Here is a 5,834-nt window from a genome sequence, read left to right as displayed (position 1 = left end):
AAAGGAAAATCAACAGCTTCTCCCCAATGGAAAAATTCTCTGTGTCTAACTAGTCTGTCATTTCTGTATCACAAATGGGAAAACCTCTCAGGGATCATTCTTATATCATAGAATATCAGGGTTGGAAGGGACCTCAGGAGGGCATCTAGTCCAACCCCCTGCTCAAAGCAGGACCAACCCCAACTAAATCATCCCAGCCAGGGCTTTTGTCAAGCCAGGCCTTAAAAACCTCTAAGGAAGGAGATTCCACCACCTCCCTAGGTAACCCATTCCAGTGCTTCACCACCCTCCTAGTGAAATAGTTTTTCCTAATATCCAACCTAAACCTCCCCCACTGCAACTTGAGACCATTGTCCGATTATCGTGGCAGGGATACAGCACCTCTCACTATTGCCCATTAAACACAAACAAACAAAACTACACATGGCAAACCCAGGAGCAGAATTGTGTACGTTCTTTGTGAAGGATGGTTTTGTGGCTAGGACACTGGATTGGGCCTCAGAGGAGGTGGGTTCAGTTCCTGACTCTGGTCCAGACTGCCTGTGTGACCTTGGGCAAGTCACTCAGTCTCTCTGTGCCTCGGTTTCCCCCTCTGTAAAATGGAAATAATAATACTTCTTTGTCTTGTCCATTTAGGCTACAAGTTCTTTGGAGCAGGGACTGGCTCTTAGTATGTGTCTGTACAATGCCTAGCATCATGGGCCCTGATCTCCTTCGAGCCAATGCAAAAATTGTGATTAGAGCAGAAAACAACATCATGCCACCAACCAATTTAAGAGACATGATCTGCAACTGTAGCTGCGAAACCTTTGCCAAACACGAGTTCTTCCGCGTTCCCTTTTCCCTAGTCCCAGAATGGAACAGGGCCACTATGCCATAGGCAGACAAGAGACTGTCGCTTTGTTTTCTAAGGCTCTGTAAAGAACTAGGATGAGGATCCAGGACACAAACTATTCACCCCAGAAGAATTCTTCATCTTGGGAATAATTTATACCCGTTGGTCTTCTTTTTCCAGGTCTTCTTCTGGCTTGCTTTTTGTCATATACTTCCTGCTTACCGTACTTGAAGAAACGCGCAGCACTTTCTTCTCTTTTTATTTTCTTTCCAGGAAATAACAAAATCCCTCCAAGGAACTGCATCAGCTGTGATCTTACTAAGAATTTCCAGCCCAGTTAAGAAATTCTCCTCTGTTCAGTCATGTCACTTGTCCCTCACATGACTATAGTGTCATGTTTACTGCAATTACCGCAGCTGCTCAACACAACAAACCCTTAGGGTACCGGTAGTACACTGGATGCACCACAACTCGGAGGCAAACACTGTAGGTGCGTCCGCAGCTAGACCTTGTAGATGCCAGCCCAGATGTGTCCCAATAACCACTCAGACACATGGCTCAGGGTGGGTATTTCACTAGGACTGGCAGGGAAGGACATGGATGCAGATACCATAGGTACAACTGAGTCTTAAACAGTTACAGTTCAAAGTGAGGAATAGCTGCTCGTATGCATCCCTCGGGCATCCCAATCGAGCCTCAGGGCTCTTCACGCCCTGCTGACTGGGGTGCTCTCCCCAATCCAGTCTCTATTCCAGCAAATAGGAGCATGGAGGTTTCCAGGCCAGGCTCAGTTCGTGTCTCATTGGGTCCCCTCTGTGCAGGCTCCCTGCCCAGCTGCTGCCCCAGAAGTCCCACCTAGACCTGCACCCAGCTGTAATGTCTGGCACTCACAGCCTCTTCCACGTGCGGTTCTGTCCACAGTTCCTGGGGCTTCTCGCCAGCTCCCTGCTGCCATGCTGCTCCCACGCCCAAACAGAGCCAGGCCACTTCCTGCTTCTCTTTCCCCTTATCTGGGTAATGGAAAGAGAAGTGCAGTGGAGAGCGGACTGATGGGAGCTGTAGTCCTGTACTTGGCAGATCCATCAGACTGAACTGTCTTCTGGACCAGCCTCTGGCTTTTTCTTTTTAAGCTACTGCACTGTAAATAGATGCCATAGAGCAGTGTTTCTCTTGGTGGGGAGGAGGGGAAGGGCACTGAAAATTTAAGTACAATCTAAAGCAAAAGAACGCTGGCTCCCGCTTTCACAACACACACCCTTCAAGGTCAAGTATTCTCTGTCACCCCATCAAAACATACCCACAAATAAATTTCACAGGCTTACCATAGTTATCACTGATACCTTTTCCACACCTAATCCTATAGTACATGTAAGGGGATCATGGACATTTTTTACTTCAAAGAAGGGGTTGCCATTCAAACATGGAAAGGTTGAGAAGCACTGTCATAGAGCATAATGGAGCTCACATCAAAATATGTCGAGTGGGAGTGTGCAAGATTTACTGGTGAGCATCTTTACAAGTCAATAGCTTCATAGCTTTGAAGGCCAGAAGGAAGCACTATGATCTTCTAGTTTGACCTCCTACATAACACAGGCCATCGACTTTCGCCCAGTAATTTGTACGTCAAGCCCATACCTAATAGTTGAGTTAGAGAATAATGTTTTGAAAAGACATCCAATCTTTATTTAAAAACTTCATGTAATGGAGGAATTGACCATGTTCCTAGGTAAATTGTTCCAATAGTCAATTATTCACACTGTTAAAAATGCACACGTTATTTCTAGCCTGACTTTTTCTAGCTTCATCTTACAGCCATTAGATCTTGTTTTATCCCCCTAGATTAAAGAGCCCTTTACTATCAAAAATCTCCTCATATAGGGCAGGTCTACACTTACTTCCTGGTCCGGCCGTAAGCAATCGATCTTCTGGGATCGATTTATCGCGTCTTGTCTAGACACGATAAATCGATCCCGGAAGTGCTCGCCGTCGACGCCGGTACTCCCCAGCTTGGCGAGAGGAGTACACGGCATCGACGGGGGAGCCTGCCTGTCGCGTCTGGACCCGCGGTAAGTTCGAACTAAGGTACTTAACGTAGCTGAATTTGCGTACCTTAGTTCGAAGTGGGGGGTTAGTGTGGACCAGGCCTTAGGTACATATAGACTGTGGTCCAGTCACCTCTTAATCTACTTAGTTTATCAAAGAGAAGGTTAAGGACTTGTCTACATGAACAATTAGTTCATGGCAAGATAGGGTGTAAATCTACCTTACACTAGCCTGGTGCGGACTAAGTATCTTTGTGGAGCTGGCTGACACACATTAACAGGTCATGTATGCATTTTGTTCTAAGCTTTTTTGAAATGGGAGTAAATCAAACACATTAATTAACTGTTAATGCACCTAAGCAGGGTCCACAGTTAGCCATTGGCAGGCTAGTGGATTGTAGATTCACACTCCAGCTTGCTGCAAACTAAATGTTTGTGTGGACAAGCCCTATGTTTATTAAATTTGTCACCGTCAAGCTGATTTTCCAGAGCTCAAATAATTCGTATAGTCTTTGGGGCTACAATTATATAGGACTAATAATAAATACACAATGTGTGACGGAGTTTTGAAGTTGCAAAGAGTTACCCAAGTGCTAAATAATTTTATCTTTAGCCTTATTCATCTGTACTTTATTAGAATAATGTACTTTTCTACAAATGTACCTGTGGTGAGCTCTCTCAAGTAAAATAGCTTTTAATTAAGTTGTCAAGTGTATGTACAAGAAGTTTTTGTGGTTTGTGTACCAGTCACCACTCAACCTTCATTTAGCAGTTCTCTTGAAAGACCAGCTGCTCCTGGAAGCTGGAGTTATTGTAGAAAAAATTATGTTTTGGGGGGGACATTATACTAGAACGTTGTAGTTAAAAAATACCTGAAAGCCAAGAAATTCAAAGTTAAAATGATATATTCAAAACCCTCCCCCATACAATGAGAAATATGAAACTGCAGGTAAGGTACCTCAGGTGACTTTGGTTTTTGCCCTTGAATCAGCTGTGTGCAATGCTTCACTTAATGGTGGGATAAGTCCACTACATATCTCACAGCTTAATTACTGTTTGTAGCGCACTTTGAGACCCTTAAATGAGAGAGAGAATTTGATAGAATGAATCAGCAGGGATCAACTTAATTGTTACTATTATTCAATATTTAATATTCATGTTATGTTACAGCCCAGAGGTCCCAGTGAGTATTAAAGTCCCTTTGTGCTAGGCACAGTATAATCAGAGACAGACCTGGTTCTTTCTCAATACAACTTGCAATCTAAAACATGCTCAGCATTTTAAAAGAACTGCATCTCAGCTGACAATAAGCATTTTCCCAAGATCTATCTCCTATGCATTCAGATAGGCAGAACTAGCAAGATCATTTGCATTAGCACCTTCAGGTGATATCCAGTAATGTTCTATTCACAGGATCACATCTGCTTTTCAGGTAGGAAGTTCCACGGTATGGCTCAGACAGGAGGACTCTCAGAATTGGGTGTGTGATAGGTAGTAAAGATTTTCAGCATCTGGAGGCTATTCATTGACATGCGTTGAATTTAGCCAGTTCTAATGGACAACTGCCGGTAATGTCTCATCACCTTTACAACTAGCTCCCTTGCTGGCAGTCTCAGCAGTTAGATCAAGGATTGAAAGAGCAGAGAGACTGACAAATAAAGGTGGCTCCTCCAGTTCAAAACTGAAGCAGGGTGATGCAAAGAAGTTTCCACAGTCACTGTCCAGAAAGCATCTTTTCAATTGCTCTTCCAAATACTATAATTGACAGCAGAGGAAATGGAAGTCCTCTCTAACCAGAAGAAGCAGCAGCAGAAAGAGTGAGTGGATGACTAGAAGAAAGGGAGGAGAAATGAATCCCGGAGATTCAGGGAGATGACAGGTGGGAAATGTGGAGTGCTAAGCAAATCGAGATGCAAGACACTTACATGGACAGATACTAGAACTTCTCAGAATCTTGCTACGTTCTTGGCAATGGTTTTTAAGTGCTCAACGCAACATCAGGTACCGCATTCTAGCTCTCTCTTTCTATAGGCTCAAAAACATGACAAAGACAGTCCCTGTCCTGATGAACTTACCATCTAGAAGACAGACCTGGAGAAGACATGACGCTCTGGGACACCCCGAGGCAGAAGTAACTTGCCATTGTTTTTAGAATGTTAAAGTGCCGTGAGGGGATCTACAGTGTCCTTGTAGAGACAGGACCACCATCATATAAATCTGCATCAGAAAGGTCTCATCTAAACTACCTAAACCCATCCCTGAACAACCTCCAAGGTCATTATTTTTAACTCCGGCTTTCAAAGAACAGACTTGTGCCATTAATAACGGAAGGCTCCTGCACCATCTGCTGTATGCTATGCCTTTTCCTTAAGATTTACAGTATCTGATGTTCCCCATCCCCTTTGATGAGGTGGAAACAAAGATAAACATTAAACGTAACTGAGGCTATGTCTAAACTAGCACTTTTATTAGCATAACTTATGTCGCTCAGGGGTGTGGAAAAAACACCCCTCTGAGCGACATAAGTTACATCGACAGAGGCGCCAGTGTGCACAGCCCTATGTCAGCGGGAGAATCCACTCGTTGCAGGTGGTTTAGTTTTGCCGATGGAGAGCTCTCTCCTGTTGGCATGGAGAGGCTACACGAGCACTCTTACAGCAGCACTGCTGTGCCGCCGTAAGTTTGTTAGTGTAGACATGGCCTGAGATCAAAGCCAATGCCTATCAGTATGTGGAAGCCAGTATTATGGAGCAGAGAATGCTTCCGTTTAAAGAAAGCACCTTGGTGAAGTGTGAGTCATAGAGAATTCCATGGACTCAGCATAATTCAGGGAGGTTCTATACACATGTGTGTATCGGATAGGGAGTAGCATAGATTCTGAGCACAGAGCAAGAGAGATCTTCTGAAATGTATTGCTAGTTATGGAGAGACCTCATCAAAGACTCAGCAATTCTACT

The sequence above is a fragment of the Terrapene carolina genome, unplaced genomic scaffold (genome assembly GCF_002925995.2).
Source record: "Terrapene carolina triunguis isolate 2854851 unplaced genomic scaffold, T_m_triunguis-2.0 Scaffold175, whole genome shotgun sequence".
NCBI classification, from domain to species: domain Eukaryota; kingdom Metazoa; phylum Chordata; order Testudines; family Emydidae; genus Terrapene; species Terrapene triunguis.
Note: the sequence above shows the minus strand (reverse complement) of the source record.